Raw genomic sequence first — 19,889 nt, forward strand, 5'->3', positions numbered from 1 at the left:
ATAATAGTTTAGGTGAAAGGCTCTCCTTTGCATATATCACCACCCCTCTCTTCTTTACTCTGTCTGAAGATATAAATTCCTGGCCAAGTCTTTTATTTACCAGAATTTTTCTGTGGAGCCTAGTCACATGTGTTTCTTGCAAGCAAATAATGTCCAATTGTTCCTTTTTTAATATATGGAAAATTTTCTTCCTTTTCTCGGGAATGTTGCAGCCATTTATGTTCCAGCTCAGAAGTTGCAGAGACATCCTGTAAAAATCTGGTTATTTTTCAGGGGGTGGAACTTTGTCAACCAAGGGTGCCGGTTCCTTTGGTGCTCCAGGCTCCGGCAATGATCCAAGTCCTTTATGAAGGTCTTCTCCGTACTGGTTCAGAAACTTATCTCTGTCTTCCAATGTTCTGATTTTGATCTTCCTTCCTCTAAAAGTAAACGATAGTCCTTGAGGGAAGTCCCACCTAAAGATGATTGAGTTACTCCTCAGTAGTTTTGCTAGTTCCGAGTATTCAGATCTCAAGTCCAACAGCTGTCTAGGAATATCCTTATAAATTTCAATTCTTTTACCCAGAATGTCCAGTGGGTTTTTGTAATGTAGGCCCAGAATCTTATCCCTTTCCTCCTTTGATCTCAGTGTTATCAAGCAGTCTCTGGGTTTGTCTTTTCTTATCAATCTTCCCAGCCTGAAAGCTGATATAATTTTGAAGTCTTTTTCCTCAAGTTTCCACTGCACAGAAATTATTTTGGTCAGGAACTCAGCCAGTTTGTCTTCTTCTACTTCAGATACAGATCTTATCCTTAAATTGGTCTCCCTATTCTTCAATTCAATCATCGAAAGATAGGTCTGGTGTTCACCCACTTGTTTGTTGAGTGGTCTTACCTCTTTTTCCAACTGTCCAAGTCTTTGGCTCGTGTCTTCAACCAATTTCCTGTTTTCCCCTGAAGCCTCCTCCAATTTTGCAATCGATTGAGTGTTCTGTGCCACTTGCCCAGTTATTCTATTTAGGCATTCTGTGTTCTGATCTATTTTCGCAGTTTGCTCATCGGCCTTTTTGTCCAAAGATTCCACTCTCTTGTCCAAAGATTCCAATTTTTCATAGATTTTTTCTAAAATGGAAGAAGCTGATCCTGAGGCCATATCCTCCAGTTGTAAATCCTCTGTCTCTCCTCCCCCTGCCTGTGGCAAGGAGGCAGCTTCTTCCTCAGAATGCAAAATAGGCACAGACGATCTACGTTGCTGTAAAGTTGAGGCTAAAGTTGTTTGTCTCGTTCTTGGTCTTTGTTCTTTTTCCTTAGTCTCCTTTTTCTTTGCGCCACTCATTCCAAACTTATCTAGTAGTCAAGGTCAAACTGACTGTTCCCATGAGAAAGAGACAGCCCAGGTGCAACACTCAGCCAGCAGGCCAAGAAATAGAAAGTAAAATAAAGTCACTGCCGTTAAGTCCAAAAACCTCTAGGGGGAGCCTAAAATGTCCTCTCAGGAAGGATTACTCAAGAATAAAAGTTAAAGTCCAAAAACCTTCCAATATTAAGTTTTTAGCAGAGTTGGTAATATATAGTCACAATGTCTCAAAACAGTGCTTGCTGGTACTTCAATTGATGTTATAAAGTAACAAAGTTCATACCTCTCAGATTTTCCCAGTTTATGTATCAAACTGCTTGGGTCTGCAAACTGATTGCTACTGTTGTCAGGCAGTTCCAGCCCTGGTTTCTCTCTTTAAAATTGTAACTTCAGCAGAAAGAGATTTCAAAGTCCATGCTAACATGTAAGTCCAGTGCTTAAACTCCTTTTCTGTCTTTAAGTACAGCTCAGTAAATGCTTAGATCCAGTCAATAGAAAACAAAGTTACTCACAGCCTCCACTCCTCCAGCTCTTTGCGTTCAAGTTCAATGGCGGCGGAAGACGGACTTCTAGATTTTTAACCCTTGTCAAGTTCAGGACCTCAATAATTATAAGGGACTCAGACATCATGCAGTCTAATCCCCCAAACTTACAACAAAACAAACAAATGTTTCCACCTCCCTGTAATGAATGCATTGCCAACTAAATACAGTGGTACCTTGGGTTACGTACACTTCAGGTTACATACGCTTCAGGCTACAGACTCCACTAACCCAGAAATAGTGCTTCGGGTTAAGAACTTTGCTTCAGGATGAGAACAGAAATCGTGCTCCGGCGGCGCAGCGGCAGCAGGAGGCCCCATTAGCTAAGGTGGTGCTTCAGGTTAAGAACAGTTTCAGGTTAAGAAAGGATCTCCGGAACGAATTAACTACTTAACCTGAGGTACCGCTGTATCTGGCATCTGCCCTTGTTTTAAGAGAATAAGCTACGACCAAGGAGCCCAACTCCTGGAGAGTTAACTCACAGGTGTGGCCTGGCTGGAGGACTTTAATTTCTACTCTGCGCAGGTTCCGAGGCCTCATCAATAATAAAGGGCAATTCACTGTTAACTAAGCTTGTGTTACGTTCATACATAAATAGCAGAAAGTGCCCCTCACCCCAGTAGTAATTTTTATCTACTGCTCTCAGAAGGTGGGATATTAGCAGCCCAGTAGAGGGCATTCTCTGGCAGCTCTATGGATTTATAAATCCCTTCCCAAAGAGCTAAGTCTGGCACCTGCATTATATAGTTTTTGTGGTATGATGAAGACGCAGATGTTTAACCTGTCTTTGTCAGCATAGATTTGTGTTTTCATGACCCATCCTGTGACTGCAATTTGTTTTAACTGTTTTTAATATTGAATTTTAGCAAGACAAACAAGCCATCCCTTCCCCTCTCTGACTCTTAAATTTGTTTGTAAATTCGAATCAAGACCTGAATAACAAGGAACTGGTATGGCACCTTTTGACAGTGGCCCAGGCCACAACTACCAAGTTCTGGAAGGCTTTTGATCTCAATAAACTTGATTTTTGCTATTCCAAGGCTTGGCCCTTCTTGAAAAGATCTTGCATAAGCAAAAGTGCCCAGGGGCATAAGTGATCAAGATCCCTTCTTTGCCATTTGATCTCGTTTTATTTTTTTATATACAAACTCAGGAATGTTAGGTACCACAGATCTATGCAAGTGTCCTAATTTATTACATCCCAGTGTTGTTTATTTCTTTGAAATGGACTGAGACCATGGAACCCTTTGGTCATTACAGACAACACATCCTTTCCCTCTCAGTAATGCTTTATTATTAGCTTAGGAAATCACAGCTGCATTCTACATTTCTTTATTGACAATTGTGACAACTAATCTTTGTTTTTTTAAAAAACAATCTTATTTCTTTTTTCTGTACAGTCATACCTCGGGTTAAATATGCTTCAGGTTGAGCTTTTTCAGGTTATTCTCCGCAGCAACTGGAAGTAATGGAACGTGTTACTGCTGCTTGCACATGCAGAGACGTTCAAAATGACATCACACACATGCGCGGAAGCGGCAAATCGCGACATGCGTAGACGCGGGTTGCGTTCGCTTCAGGATGCGGACGGGGCTCCAGAACGGATCCCATTCGCATCCAGAGGTACCACTGTATTTGCCTCTTGTTGTTAATGAAAATACTTTGAACAAAGATTGAATTTTTAATTGTCATAATCCACTCTGGGTAGGCTGGTGAAGGTGTAACAAATTTTATTACCATCGCTGACTTTTTCTTTTCAAAGGTAAAAGTCATGTCTGTTCCTCCTCCCCACTTTTCTTCAGGCCCCAACCACTGCTGCCAAGTGGCCCTTAGATGTTTGTGCCATGCAGCCTGCAGACTGAAAAGGGCTGAGAGGCAAGGAATTGGACTTAGAACCTTTCACATGCAAAGCATGTGCATTAACGCTGCCCCCCCCCGACCTTTTCACCAGAAAACCACATAATTTCTTTCACAGTACTAGCAATCCAGGGGATGCAGAACTCTAAGAGACTTTCATAACTGCATGCCACTCTGCTGCAGAAGGATCTTTGCTCTGCTGGCAGCAATTGTTTATGATCCTTTTGGTCAGAGAGGGCTGCATGACTTCAACCTGTTATTGTGCACGTTTCGAATGCAGGAACACCTAATCACCAGTGTCAGAGAGTGTTCCAAAAGGTGGGTTCAGAAGATAGTTCAGTACAATTAAATTAAATTTGTCTTTAAATCTGATTTAGGCCGGCACGGCTCTGTGAGAGAGATTACAGCTAATGTTTATTTTTCAGCCAGGGAAAGTTGTTGTTGTTTTTGTTTTATTTACAAGCCCAAGAGGCTGCAAAATTGAAAAATGCCTCCTATCAAATTAATTAGTCTGTAAGCATCCTTCAGCTTTTTGTAGGTAACACATTAGACATGTGGGGAGAACAAAGGAGGAGGCTTCTCTGTAGCAGAATCCCTTTTTCCTTCTGACTCTTTGGAGACAATGACAGCAGCACACAGGTTCCTTGGGGGTGAATGTCGTTTGCTGCCAGCATTGGCCAAGGCCAATTAAGGATGATCAAAAGCTCCTTCCTAAAAATTCTAGCCTCCAGCTTGTTCATAATCAAATTAAACCATAAAAACTGCATTTAGCAGTCGATTTTCTGGTCCTTTGAGGTGCTGCTGCTGGAGTTGAGCAGATGTAATGTTCCCAGTCCCTTCACCCTGGGTCAGAGATAGGGACTGCAATCTCTACATGGCGGCAAACCATGAACTCCTTGGAGAAAATGTGGTGTGTAAATGCAAGTAATTATTATTATTTGCTTGCATAAAGCTTATGCAGAGTATGCCTGGTTCTATTGATCACGTGTTCCGATTTGTTTGTCAGGAGGTTATATGACAGTGAGCATTCAGCCTGATTTGTTTGTGCTGTGTTTATATATCTTCCTGTTATTCATTCATCCAGTGACGCCAAGGTTGCAGGTTCGATCCCTGTATGGGACAGCTACATATTCCTGTATTAGTGGGGGTTCAACTACATAATCCTCCGGGTCCCTTCCAACTCTACAATTCTCTGATTCTATCATCCACACTTTCAGAGCATTTCCCTGTCACTTTCCTAACTACAATTAGTCATGGTTTTTAGAAAGTGAATTTGTTGTGTTAGTATGACAGAGAACTTTAATACATTTTAATTACACAAATCAAAATCTTCAGTATTCCCTTGAATCCCCCCTGCAAAATATTGACAGCTGACCTTAAATACAGAGAGTAAAGCCAATAAGCAAGTCCTATTAGTGGGACTTAATTCTCAGGAAACATGCAGGGGTTTGGGCTAGGCAAGTATGTTGGCCATATGTCTCTCTTTGGATTGGACAAACCTATCTTTGAAGGCATCCTACTTTTCAGAATGAAAAGAAATCCCAACATTCCTGACCATTGGCCATGCTGGCTAGAGCTGATGGGAATTGTAGCCCAACAGTGTCTCAGGGTCATCAGCGTGGTACAGACAATACTGGGCAAGGTGGATCAATGGCTTGACTCAGAAGTTTCCCATGTCCCTGTGCACATTTGACAATCTGCCCAATGAGACATTTTCAAGCATTATACCACCACATGGAGCCTCCACCACATAACAAAAACGAGCTTTGTGGCATCTTAACATATCTTAACATAAACATTATGGCATAAGCCTGCATATGACAAAGTGAACTAGCCCTGTAGAAGCTTGTGTCATAACAAAATTTCTTAGCCGTTCTCTGTTGTTTATTCTGCAACCCACTCACATAGCCTGCCTCTTTGGAATTCGTTATGCAGACACATTTTCAGTATGGCTGTCATTGTGTTTGAATTGTAGCATTGTAGTCCATTCTGTTGTTCTTGAGTTACACAAAATGCAGCCATCCTCCCATCTGATTGAAATGCCAGGCCCCTCGCTGAATGATGATTTAATAAGTTCCATGAGCAATCCTGGCCGTCACAGCAAATTTCAGCAATGGAGTGGTGTGAATCAGCAATGGAGAAGCAAAACACACCAAAGAGCTTTCATTTCCAGGCCAGGTTCTCAGCCTTAGTTGCTGGAAGGATCTTTCTTTTTCCTCCCACGCCACGATTTCTCCTTTCTGAACAAGCTCAACATTTATTGGCTGTGTGGATGCAAAGTGAGCTAACTAATAGGTTAACACCCTTCAGTTAAGAAGAAACACTCATCAATAGTGCCTGTTTTTTGTTTTTTAAAAAAGACAAATAAAAATTCCAGATTTTAATTTTTAATTTAAAAGCAAGCACTTACAAAACCTGTGAGTAGCAGGTAATGGCCTCATTTGGATGTAGCAGTAAATTATGAGTTAGTATTAAATAGGTTTGCGATATTTTGAAGAGCAAAAAGGGGACACATTTTCTGTGACACATTTGTAGGTGGGCTGGGGGGGGGATAGTAGTAATAAGATAAAAGGTGTATTGAAATATTTAATAATGGTAATAAAAATGAAAATGGAGAGTGATAAATAAGAGATGTCAGTTAGTTAAAAGAAGAGGATTCCCCCCCCCCAGAAATGGAAGAAAAGGGGGGAAATGATTAAAAATACAAAAACAAACCAAAAATAGGGAGGATTTAAAAATATATATATATGTAAGGATGAGGATGGTACTGCTGCATCCAGAAGTTGGAGCCATTACTGAGGCAGCATCCTTGAGGGCTCAGGCTTTCCCCATGGGTGCTGGCATATTCAGTCTCCTCTGCACTCGCCCACCAAAATGTAATAATAATAATAATAATAATAATAATAATAATAATAATGTACCAAACCAAGCAACTGAAGGCAAACAAAACAAATTACTGATTTGGGGGGGGGGGTCTGATCCGTAGTAGCAGGCAGCTGTGGTCCTGGGGCAAGCAGTACCAGGAGCCACTGCGCTCTCTCCCAAGAACCTCACCGGTCTCATTTTGCGGCTTCAACTTTCTTGTGGCGGGTTGGCTCTCTCCAGCAGCACAACCATTACGTCCCTCACACACCTTCACAGATTACTGGGCTTGGAGCATGTTGGGGACTCGTACTCCACATTGCCATGCAGGAGCACCCTAGGGATGTAGCTCGGGCTTCCCTGCATACCCAAGGCCCACTAGAGCAAGCCGGTTCCCAGCCGGGAAAGCCCTTTCCCCTGTGCTGCTCCATGCCCTCGTGCCAGTCATGCTTCTCCGGCTGCTCCTGTTTGTCCTGCTTGGTCTGGGCCAGGCACCGTGGCCGGGAGGTGTCTCAATAGCCTGGGGAGCCTTGGCGGTGCACAGTGGTAGCAGCCATTTGGAGGAGGAGGAGGAGAGGCCACAGGTGCAGGTCTAGGAAGGAGACCTGTGGTGCCCATACAGTGGTACCTCAGGTTACAGACACTTCAGGTTACAGACTCCGCTAACCCAGAAATAGTACCTCAGGTTAAGAACTTTGCTTCAGGATGAGAAGAGAAATCACACAGCAGCAGCGCGGTGGCAGCAGGAGGCCCCATTAGCTAAAGTGGTGCTTCTGGTTAAGAACAGTTTCAGGTTAAGAACAGACCTTCAGAACAAATTAAGTTCTTACCCTGAGGTACCACTGTATAAGGTGCTGAGCAAAGGCCCCAGTGACGAAGGAATGGCGGGGGTGCAGAGCGGGAACCCTGCAAAGCACACTGCTTACCTGGGTGTGCCCTGCTGGCCATTGTGCTCCTCAATGGCAGCATCCTTCTGGAGTGGGGCTGGCCTCCCCTGCTGGCAAAGGGAGAAGAAGACAATGAGGGCCATAAGGCTCCTGCCTCCGCTGCTGAATTTGGCCTGCTACCAAACTAAAAAACCCCAGACATTTTGCCAAGTTTTAAAAATCCTCCTGGACACAAATTTTACTCCTGAAAAAGAGGATGTGTCCAGTGAAAACCTGACATATGGCAATTACATGACTAGGCCACATGCTCCTCCTTTCCACTCTCTTCCCTTGAAGAAGGGCTCCAGTGGGTTGGGGAGGTCCATGCTGTAGTTGAGGCAACCTGACAGTGAGGGTCCTGGGGATGATCCAAGCATGGGGTTTTCCCCTCAACCCATTCTCCAACTCACCCATCTCTGCAACAACAGCCGTGACCTCTGCCACCCTTGCCTCCCTCTCTACAACTATTGGAGCAATCCTTGACACTTCCATGGTGCCTCATGTACCAGCTTCCGCAGCACAGTCAGACACTAGGAGGAGCCCTATCCAGAGTGGGGGGGTGCCCTGTCCAGCACTCAGGGGGCAGAGATCCCCTCCTGTCTAGATGCAAGAGGCTCCTATACCAAGCATAGTGATGGATTGCAGAAATGCTTGCTGTGCTAAGTTGAGTCCGCCCTGTTCCTTTATATAGGATAGCAAGGGTATGTGTCATTGTCGGATCAACGTCTAAGCCTTGGGAGCTAATTCACTTGCCTTTGTGTAGCTGAACCTTGGATTAATTATGTGCATTCCCTGTTGTGCCTTAACCAGCGATTTGCATATGTATTGTAGGAATCTGGATATTAAAGCCTTTGAAAAGAATCCTCCTTCAAGCTCTTGTTTTTCAGCAACTGGGAGCCAGGTGTCAGAGGCAGTTGCCAGGGTCAGGTAAGTAATAACTCAAAAGGTGCCGGTGAAGTTAACTCTTTATTCAAAGAAACAAAACAGCTCAAGCCTAATTAGCCTAGTAACTTTCCACAGTTAGGCAGTTGCAAGGACTGAAGGTCCCCACCTTCCCACAGTTCCCTAAATCTCCTTCCTGGATCCTTCTCAAGCAACCTGAGTCTCCTCCTTCTTGCCTCTCTTTCATCCGTTCTCTTCATTCCTTTTCATGCTCTGGGAGACCAGGATGGTTGCAGCTGGAGGGGGAGACCCTCTGGCTTCTTCAACAGCTTACCTGATCTCTGCCTTGTGCCCCCTCCCTTCTCTAGCCTCCGCATCTGCCTCTGCTTTTAGATTGCTCTCTGCCCCAGTCTCTTCCTGTTCACTAAGCCTTGTTGCCTCTTTAGCTTCTGACACATCCTCCCAATCGTCTCCCTCTGACCACTCATTGTCGTCCCACCAGTAATCCCCTGGCTTCCTCCCTTGTGGGTTACCCAGCTGGTGCCTCCCACCATGCTTCTGCATCCAGCCAGTCCATGGCCCTAGGATAGTAGTCTTCGTCCCACTTCATGTTTTAAGCCATCCCCAATTCCCAAAGTGGCAAAAAGCTCTAGGTGCCACATTGCATTGCGCTTTAGAGTTGTAGTGTCATCATGCATTTTATTTTGTTTATTTGTTTTTATGAACAAAATTTATACACTGCTGAATTGTAACTAAAACCCATAACCTACGTGCATGTGTACAAGACATAATGGGAGTAAAGGTCCTAAAAAGTGTGGGCAAGGCACAAGAGTGTATGGTTTGCCTCCCCATGATCAAGAGGGGCTAAAAGAGGCAAGTGTAATGGCAACTTCCATGTAGGAGAAGTCTCAAGTGGCGTGCGCAAATTCCGTCGAAGGTACATAAGCATAGGGGTCACAGTCCTACTGTTGCTTCAACTGCTCTGTGAGGACACAAACCAGGGAGAGTTAATGCCTGCTATGTAGTTCCTAGAAGTGTGTGGCAGTGTGTATTCAGTGCTTAGGAGCTGCTGTGTGTGCTTTTGTCAACAAGAATAACTATCTGCCGTTTGCCCTCTTTGACTGGATGTGAGCAGGACACTCCACTGCCCCTTGGGGAAACATAAACACCACCAACAAAAACATTTCAATAAACCATTATGCTATCCTGGGAGATATATGTTTATCACGCCTTCTAATAGCGAACTCAGCTGCTGAGTGCTGACATTATAGCCATAACACTGTTCTGCCACCTCTGCATTTCATCTCTCTGCAGCAAGTTGGCAATGCCAGTGGCAATGTGAAAAGCCTGACAGCAGAGGGCCTGTGTGGCCCACATAAACATCACATAAGGGATTGGGGAAATGATTTTTCCGGAATGGAATGTCATTAAATTTGCCATCATTACTGACTGGGTCAGTATATAGCACAGTGGCAGGAACAGCTGGGGGTGTTTCTCCATAGAGCAGCTCCCTTTCAATCAAAGCCCGGCGTGCAGCAGTGGCTCGAACCTTTTGGTGTGCTTAAATTGATTTTCAAAAAGAATATCATGCATCTTGTTACAACAGCACAGTGTTACTTCAATATAGACTTAACAAAAGTCACTTCCACTGACACAGTATTAATCATAGCAGTTCTTTCTACTCATAACCGCAAAGATTATTGATCTAAATATGCCTGTTTATCTCAAAAACCAAGAACAAGCAAGCAACGGCACTCTTACTACACAAACACCTGTGATTCATATTCAGTAACAGTGGTGGGACAAAGGGCCTCCCAAGTACTTCACAGCAGGGACAGTGATTTCATCTCCTGGCAGGCTATCTGCAACCCTCTGTGTACTAAATAGATAGGTTTTTCTCAGAGAGAAATTTACAAAATAAGCTAACCAGAGGAAGAGGTACATTACATGAGCATGTGTGGCCAGTATTTAGAACTGCCACGGTTCATTTTGAAAAATAATAAAGTCTCTTTCTTATGACTAACCAAAATGTCATAAAGTAGTTAGCAAGCTTTTGAGTCCACAAGAATTATTCATAGGGTCAGATGTTGGATAAAGCTGAGTGGCAGCTATTTAAGTCATCACGTCTGCACTGGCTAACTAACTAACTAACTAACTAATTTATTTATTTATTTATTTAGTGTCCTGCCCTTATGCCGTAGATTTCAGGACGCTTTACAACATAAAAGTACAAGATAAAAACACAAAAATCATAATAAAACCAGGAAAAAAACGCCTACAAACCAATAACCCCCTCCCCAGACTCATCAGAAGGGGCACTGCTATGGGGACTGCTATGAAGAGTGCCCATGCTTTAGAATTTACCACTATGTTGCAAAGTAGCATATTAAAATGGTGTTTGTTGGTTTTACTGACCATTAATTTTTATTTCTTTTTGGTTACAGTGGTACCTCGGGTTGAGTACTTAATTCGTTCTGGAGGTCTGTTCTTAACCTGAAACTGTTCTTAACCTGAAGCACCACTTTAGCTAATGGGGCCTCCCGCTGCCGCCGCGCCGCTGGAGCACGATTTCTGTTCTCATCCTGAAGCAAAGTTCTTAACCGAGGTACGATTTCTGGGTTGTCTGTAACCTGACGTGTATGTAACCTGAAGCGTATGTAACCCGAGGTACAACTGTAATTCTATATTCTGCTATTTTTGATTATGTTACATGTTATTGGGCATGTGCTTTTTGAATTATTTAGATTCATTGTTGCTTTATTGTTTGGCTTTAAGCTTTGCATATTTTATATTTGTTATATATTTTCAGTTCTGTAAATCACCCTGGATGATGATTATGATTAATTTTTTAAAAATAATATCACCACCACCACCACCAAGACCCCTTACTTGGACAACCTGCTTGAGTGTGTAGCAACTGCATTTCAACTACTCTTTGATGAGGCTGATTTCCTTGATTGTAGAATAGTGGGTAGACATGGCAGACGACACAGCGATTTCTCCAAGCAGCTCTTTATTTTGTAAGCTGGAACAGAAAACTGAACAGCAAACAGCTCAGCCGGCCTGCTTTTATAGGCAGCCGGCTGTCAACATTGTAGCAACAACAACCCAGAGTTTCCCGCCTAAAATAACTGACGTGGACCTGAGTGAAAACTATCTACAGACCTGAGTGAAAACTATCCACAGTATCCCCCTGCTGGCCCACGATGAACTTCACTACACAACATTGATCTCTTTCCATTGGACTTTAGACCTTGTTTTGGCACACTCTTTGTGCATCCTGATGGGTGACTTACCCTGGAATACCAACAGGGGCAATATGACTCTGTGATTTCTCTAAGATCTCTCAGCAGCTTTCAGTGCTACCAACCCTTCTGGATTGTATTTTTAAAGTACTGTGCATGGAGGTCCTGTTTCTGTCCAGATGATCAATTTGAGAAACTATTGTTGAGAGACCACTGCTCAACAACTTGGGATTTATGATTTTGGGGGGACGGGGTCCTATAGGGTTCAATCGTGTCCCTTATGCTTTGTAACACCTGCATAAAACCGTGGTGTAAAGTCATCTGGAGATTGGGAGTGAGGTATCATCAATATTCATTTCAGTTTTCCAAGTGTGTTCTGGGGAAATAAAACAGGCACCCCTATAAAAAGTCCAATATAAGAAATATGGACATAAAGAGTATTCAATTTACATTGTTGTACGCCACTTTGATACATTTTGTGAAAAGCAATATATAAATCTTTAAATAAACAAATTCCATAAATTGGATTGAAATAGTTCTACCCATTAAAGACTGGTAATCAGACAGTCCCCAATATGTGCTTGAAGTGTCTTAATAGTGTACTTATGTCTCCAACATTGCCCACAATTTAAATGATATATTTTACTCATTCTAAAACGGTATTAGAGCATGTTGGATTTCACAATTGTTTCCTTAGTTTTTGCATAAATCACAGTTACAGAAGAATATTTCCATATCCTTTCCCAGGTCTTATCAGTAATGCTACTTGCTATGCAGATCAGGGTCACCAACTATTTAGAAGCATGCAGTTTTGGATTTTGGAATGTGTGTTGTGGGGATGGCCACCCCTTCTGGTCTCATTTATTTCCCCCCCCCTAGCCCCACTGGAGAAAGAGAGAAAGTGTGTGTGCACAGCTTTTTCAAGAAGGCTAGGTAAAAATTATACCCAGTAGAATTAATATCAGACATAGAGTTGAAAGAGGAAGTAGGAAAGAGGACTGCTGTAATTTCCTCTTTCAGCCCTATACTTCACAAGAGAGGAGAAAGTTACCGCTCCCACTACCTCATGACCAAGGGAACATGAAGGTGGTGGGGACTTAGTGGCTTCATGGGCACCAGGGGAAGACGTGAGGGCAACATTACACCAACAATTGTCATGCTGGTGACTGCTGATGTAGATTCTTCTCCCTTCCTTTTTTAAAAAAAGTAAAAATTCATTCAGTTGAGTAGCAACTATTTGTACAATTTACTCACTAGAGCTTTCTGGATCTTGATATTACTCCCCCCATTAGCAAAACAGGAGTCCTACATGCAGGCATGCTGAAGTGAAAGGGGAAAAGAGGTAAGATGGGTTGTGAGTCTTATAAACTGTAGAGACTAAAACAGTATGGAAAAAGACCAGGTTTTGTTGTTGTTTATGTCATTTAAAAAAGAGAACAAGGCCACACTCCATACCTAAACAAAACTCCACAGGGATAAAGGACTGCAGATGTGCTCTGTCATCATGGTGAATGTTGGCAGCAGAGAGTATCACACAGGTGCACATCCATATCCTTTGGGAGTTGGCAGTTAGACTGAAGAGATGCCAGCCCCCTTCTGCCTGCTTCCATTCAGCCTTGAGTCCAAGGGTGGAGGGAGTATATGCACCCTTAGAAATGCCTTGACTCAGTTCTTCTTCCATATGATTCTCTAAGCTGAAAGTCTGCTTCCTTCCCTATAGACCAGTGGTGGCGAACCTTTGGCACGCATGCCAGAGGCGGCACTCAGAACCCTCTCTGTGGGCAAACGTGCCATCGCCAAAGCAGGGCCATTGCTGGGGGTTGGCAAAGTGGCCGGCCACTCCGCCCCCCCATGCTGCTGCGTGGGGGAAACGCTCCCTAGAGCATACGCTGCCCACAGCGTCGTCGGGGGGAGTTGCACACCCTCCAACCAGCTGGCACGGGTCTTTGGGTGAGAGAGTGAGTGCGCACACAAAGGGACACGCTTGCGATTCGCTCACCACACCTCCTGATCCGGGCTGGGAGGGAGGAGCGCCGCCCCTGGTCTAGGCGGACAGTGCTCTCCGTCTCCTTGGGGCTCCTAAAAGATGCGAGCAAGAGATTCTCTGCGGTGATAGTGCAGGTGATTGGTGGCTGTGTCAAGGGCTGTTTTCGATTGGCTGCCATTGTGGCAATTGGGCGGTTGATTTGCGGCTGCTGGCAGCGAGTGTGGAGATCTTCCGCGACTTGTGCGATTGTAAGCATCTGTGTGGCTGGTGAGCAATTTTCGGCAACCCCCCCCAAAAGCTCAACAACTTTGGAACCCCCCCCCCCTCCAACAGCTGAACAACTCTGGGCAATCCCCCCCCCCCACTCAGAAGCTCTTAGTATACCAGTGACCAAAATTCTGGAATCTTCTGGAAAAAGTATATTTCCAAGGTTTGATGGCTCATAACACAACTTTTTTTTGGAGTAATACCAGTGATTTTTTTCTGTGGGGATGCAGGGAGATGCATACCCTAAACATTTTGTGAATTTAATGGGAGAAGAAATTCACTGTATTTATTTTCCCTGATGGTGATTTTCTTGAGTATTCCTAAACATTTTTTAAAGAAAAAAAGCACTGAGTTATGCCATAAAATTATATATCAATGGAAAGGGTTACATTAACCCTAATGTATGAATTGTTTTTTCTAAACTAAAACCTCAGTATTCAGGTTAAATTGCTATGTTGGCACTTTGCGATAAATAAATGGGTTTTGGGTTGCAGTTTCAGCACTTAGTCTCTAAAAGGTTTGCCACCACTGCTATAGACCCTCTCAGGTGCTGAGATCAGCAGAGGGGGCCGTCTTGTTAGTTCCTCCAATCTCAAAGTCTGGGAGGCAGGTAGCAACCCAGGAAAGCGTTTTCTCTGTGGCATCCCTTAAGTTATGGAACTCCCCACGTTCAGAGAATGCTGAAGATTCACCTCTTTACCCTGAGGCGTATATTCCCTTAACAAAATAACTGGTTTCCTCTTAGAGATTCTACCCTCATCTACACAGGACCGCAGGTTTGGAAGGGATGCATGGACACCATCCATACTGACTCCCCCCCCCCCAAAAAAAACCCCTTATAACACTGGAACACTGCTCATGCACCTGCGTGGAAGTTTCGGATTTCGGCAAGTCCCTGCTGAGGCACTCAGAAAACCTGGCAGTGCCACTCAGGGCATGGGATGTGGATATCTGTGAGCAACAAGAAAGTTCTTCAACAATGTGGTAGATTTTGTTCTCACCCTAATCCTTCATGGTTTAGTCTACTCTGTGCTATAGAAGTGAAGGGGAAGGCGGAGGCATTTAAAAGGGCAACCATACAATGGCTTTCATTCAGATGCTGAGAGAGTTAACTCTGCCCCTTAAGCAGTTAATGCATAAACTATTTTAATGCTATACTAATTGTTTCACATCAGAGGGTAAGACATAAATTATAACCCATTGGGCTTTAATTGCATGTTCTTACATTGTTGCTAATTATCCTTTATTCCTGAAAAAGAGAGCTTTAGAATGTTTAATTTTGGATTCCAAGAAATAAAAGGTACTTCCAAAGAGGTTATTCTTATCAGATGTGTGCTGCATCTACATTTGAATATTTTCAGGAAATTTCAGTCCATTCTCAAACTAGGACTTTGCTTTCCTTGACCTCAGTGCTGAATTTTTCAAAATATACGGTGTTAAGAGTTTGCAATGAAACTATATTCAACGTGTGGAATCCTTTTCTTGTCCTGTGATCCTAGCTGTTTGTATGTGGGGATGGCTTCAGATACTCAGTGCTGCAGAGCCTACTCTTAGAAATGCTCTTCACATTTCCCACTCCAGGGACAAATGTAACTTCTGCATGGTCTGAAGGCAAAGCAATCTCACATTTTGGAAGGTGGGTGGTGTGGAGCTTTGCAGGGCATCCATGTACAACACAATGTGTGATCTGGAACAGAGGAGATGGCAACTGTTAATCCTTCAAAGGTCCTAAGGAGTCTCATCTGGTCACTGCCAGCTCAGCCTCTTCCAGGTAAGTCTCTGGATCAGGGGTAGGCAGCCTAAGGCCCGGTGGCCGGATGTGGCCCAATCGCCTTCTCAATCCAGCCTGTGGATGGTCCAGGAATCAGCATGTTTTTACATGAGTAGAATGTGTCCTTTTATTTAAAATGCATCTCTGGGTTATTTGTGGGGTATAGGAATTTGTTCATATTTTTTTTCAAAATATAGTCCGGCCCACCACATGGCCTGAGGGACAGTGGACCAGCCCACGGCTGAAAAAGGTTGCCGACCCCTGCTCTGGATCATTGTTTGCTGCTGGATCTTCTGAGTAGACTCTTCCTCCTAAGTAGACCCTTGGTGATCTAGTGTAGAGTGAGCTGAATCAACTTTCAAAAATGAAGGGTGCTAAAAAGGTATAATGTGACTTGGGAATTCAAAGATATTTTGGTTAAATTAATATTATTTAGTTTTGCTTGGAAGTAACATTTGTGTAAAATTGCATACAAAGCATTAAAAATGATTGCCAGGTACTTGCTATTATTATTAGCATTAGCATTAACATCTGACATTTTCAGAAGCTAAGATTTAAATTATTTGGTTTTTTAAAAGCATTTTATGTGCTTCTTAATCTAAATGTTGACCAGTCACAAAAATAACAGCGCGGCTGATGGTCAGGGATGATGGGAGCTGTAGTCTAACAGCTCCTGCAGGGGCCACAGGTTCCCTATCATTGATACAGACAACTTGCACAACTTGTGATACATTTGGGACAGAAGGAAAACAACAAATCAATTCTAATAGAAGGGGATAAAAGCTCACATATTAACACCCCCCTTCAAATAAGCATCCCCAGAAATATGCCAAACAACTCCTGGTAAAAACTATCAAAAGGCAGTAAGTTGAGCTGCAAAGGTCTGACAGCAGTGCTCCCCCCACTTTCTTTTTTCTTTTTTCTTATGGTGAAAGAGCCTCTTTCTCCAATGAAAGGAACATAATCACTCTTCAAGGGTGAGGCATTTAATTTATTCCACAGGGATTCGTTTCAATCCTTTTCGAAAGCTAATCTCTGCTTTGAATTCCTGGTGTTTGCCATTGAGGAAGGGCAGACGTAAGAGCCTGCTCAAACCTCCCTTCCCCTTTAAAGCCATGTCTGAAAAAGATTATTTTCCTCCTGCAGCTCCATTTTCGATTTGGTCTGAGTCAAATCGCTGGATGACCCTGGGAATAGCTGGCTTCACTGACAGAGCTTTTCCTGAGTCTGCTGACATCCTTTCTGATGTGGTAAATAAGTCACAGGAACCATAAAAACCAAGGGCTTGGTTTTTTGTTTTGTTTTTCTGCTTTAACACATAGGCCACATTTAGAGTTCATCTCAATCCAGGGGAAAATTTAAGCTTAGAACACGGACAAGACACCTTTTTTAAAAAATCCACCCTGATCTGCCCCTGGGATATCCAATTTGCCCTCCCCATCATTGAGGCAAGAACAGTGGAGGGGCAACAGTGGCTCCTACACTTGTTGGGAGGGGGCTTCAGATGGTGGACTACTCTCTCTGCCCACAGACTTCAAAATCCTATGTCCTCTGGGGTGCCCTTCTAGGATTGCACTCAAAGCATGCATAGAATACTTTATTATTTCAGGACGGCACATATTCACAAGAACATTAAAAGAGTTCTACTGGATCAGGCCACAGACCCATTTACTCTAGCTTCCTTTTCTCACAGTGGCCAACCAGATGTCTATGGAAAGCCCTGAGGCTGGCTTGAGTGCAACAGTACTCTCCCCGTGTGTGATTCCTAGCAACTGGTATTCACTGGTTTCCAATAGTAGAGGTAGAACATAACCGCCATGGCTAGTAGCCATTGATAGCCTCATCCTCCATGAATTTGCCTAATCCTCTTTTAAAGCTATCCATGTTGGTGGCCATTCCCAACAATGAATTCCTTAGTTTAAATATGTGTGTTATGTGGTGAAGTCCTTTCCGTTTTGTCCTGATTCTTCCAATATTCAGCTTTGTGGAATGGCTCAAAGTTCTAGATTTATGGAAGAAAAACTATCCACTTTCTCTAAACCATGCATTTATTTCCCTTTATCATGCACAACCCCTTATTTGCCTTTTTTCTCTCTCCACCACCACTATTTTCCAATATAACAAAACTGCAACAACAAGAACTGAGTCTAAATGCATGATACAATTACCACTGAGTGCATTACATTAACTGTGCAATATTATTTCAGACACACTCTTTGTTTTTTAAAAAATAACACTCCAATTAATAACAAATCAAATCTTGCCACACATAGTACAAATAATAAAGCCAATTATACATTCCAAATTATATAATTTAAAGGGACTTCCCATGTTCTGGCTGGTCAGGAGGAAATCTCATAATCATAAAGTATCATAAATCCGATATCCGATGTTATCCTTTATCTTATCATAACAGTCACTGGTATGCGACTTTCAATCGTATTTAACAAATCCATATGTATATTAGCATGCAAGAGGAATTTTATTTATGCTTCCTGTTGTTTTCATCAGATGTTTCTGGTGCAGTCCCCCTCAGAGGTCCCTTTTCATTCCACGATCTTATCTTCCACGAGCTTCCAGGACTCTGAGCTGTCTTCCAGCTTTCCTTTGTCTATCAAAATTTAAAACACAACAATCCTTCAAATCTTTTAATGAACTGGTGTTTTTCAAATCCGAATAAGGGTCTTCCATAGGGGGCAAAGCCATAAGGTACATTTCACAGTTAGTAATTGTTTGGTTCCTCTACAATCCAAGCTTTGCTCCCCCCGGGCCCTAGGGGAAGCTTGCAAAGATCAAAGATTCACCTTCACTTTGATATTAATCCATATACGACAAGAATCCATGCAAGCAAATGTAGTTTCTTATGTGAAATATTTCCCAGTTGTAATCCATCAGTTGTGTTCAACCCCTGTAGAGAGGCCCTTTCTTTTTCTAATGCACCACCATTTACGCCATTTTATCGTTCCAAGCCGAAAGTATATCTACTCATGTTTTTGTACAAAGTCCTTTCATATCTTGCCAGTTCCAATTAGAGCCCTCCACAGAGGACCACACCATAAAGCATCAAATTCTCAAGTTTTTGTACAGTTCCTCTTGCATTCCGTTTAGTTAATTAAATATTTCTTAGTGAGGCTTGCCAAGTCATGAAGTAATAAGTATAGAAAAGAAACAGATGCTCACCTCACATGAATCGTAGCAAAATGATGAAAATCCTTTCCCGATCAGAACCTTAACACTTCTTTCCAGAGCACGCCTGTTTCAGGGTCCGAATTCAATTATTTTTTAAGGAACAGGAATACTCTCTCTCATGGTGCCAGCAATGGAGAGTTTCCAATTTGTGCAGTGCTGAACACCCAGCATCCCTGCCCCTGAATTCCATTGCAGTGAGCAGCAGATGAGAAGTCCACCCCCCCCTGCCCTGGGGGGTTGCCAGGGATAATTACCCCCATATTATTCCTAAAAAATTGCATGACTGGAGTCCGGTGCTATGGGAAAGCTGCCAAACGCCATGGTGATTGCACCAGAAGCCATTTCAGACACACTCTTAAGCACATTACTAGTTAATATAGCTCCTGCACTGATGGGTTTGGGTTGTCAGTGAGAGAATTTTTATTTCCATCCCTTATATATGAGAAAAAGGAAAACCAGGTTTCATCTAAAGTGTCTCTCTTTGCAATACATTTTATCATCTTTCTATGTCTATTGAGGTGTTCAGAGATAACAACAACCCACTCATTGCTGAACCATATTTCTAGTGGCTGTTCAGCCTTGGATTTCCAAACACATGCCAGCAGGTGGCTGTCATCAGGGAAAAAATTAGTCTATGCCAGATATTGAAATCTGGGTTTTTATTTAGTGAAAGTAGGACTAGTGCTAGAGATAAGTTGTAGGCCCTCCAAGTGTCCCTATTTTCCAGGGACATCTCTGATTTAGAGAAGCTTTTTGGGTTTCTGATTTGATCCCGAAATCTCCCACTTTTCCTTAGGATGCCACCATTTTCATTGGAGAAAATAGTAAAATTATCATTATGGAATGGGACGTCTCTATTTTCCTTGGATAAATGTTGGAGGGTATGAAGCTTTTAGTGATCTTGGAAATGGTGTCAGAAACAGTGGTCCAAAACATTCACAACTTTGTAAACAGATAAACAACTACACAACTTTCTGAAGACATCTAAAGGTAGCCCTATATAGTTTTTAATGGTTTAATGGTTG

The 19,889-nt window shown here is 42.9% G+C and overlaps 1 long non-coding RNA gene across 5 annotated transcripts in view; it reads left to right on the forward strand.

The window, feature by feature from the left end:
* LOC309362046 overlaps window positions 1-19,889 on the forward strand; it is a 61,408-nt gene that overhangs the window by 7,109 nt on the left and 34,410 nt on the right. For 2 of the 5 annotated variants that reach the window (XR_014164728.1, XR_014164730.1), the window contains exons 2-3: window positions 8,355-8,450; window positions 16,822-16,925. This is a non-coding gene — a long non-coding RNA (uncharacterized lncRNA). Of the gene's footprint in view, window positions 1-8,354; window positions 8,451-14,548; window positions 16,058-16,821; window positions 16,926-19,889 lie in introns of those variants that run through there. The other 3 variants (XR_014164729.1, XR_014164731.1, XR_014164732.1) reach the window with 2 other exon arrangements.

The sequence above is a fragment of the Podarcis melisellensis genome, assembly GCF_964234715.1.
Source record: "Podarcis melisellensis genome assembly, chromosome: Z".
NCBI lineage: Eukaryota > Metazoa > Chordata > Lepidosauria > Squamata > Lacertidae > Podarcis > Podarcis melisellensis.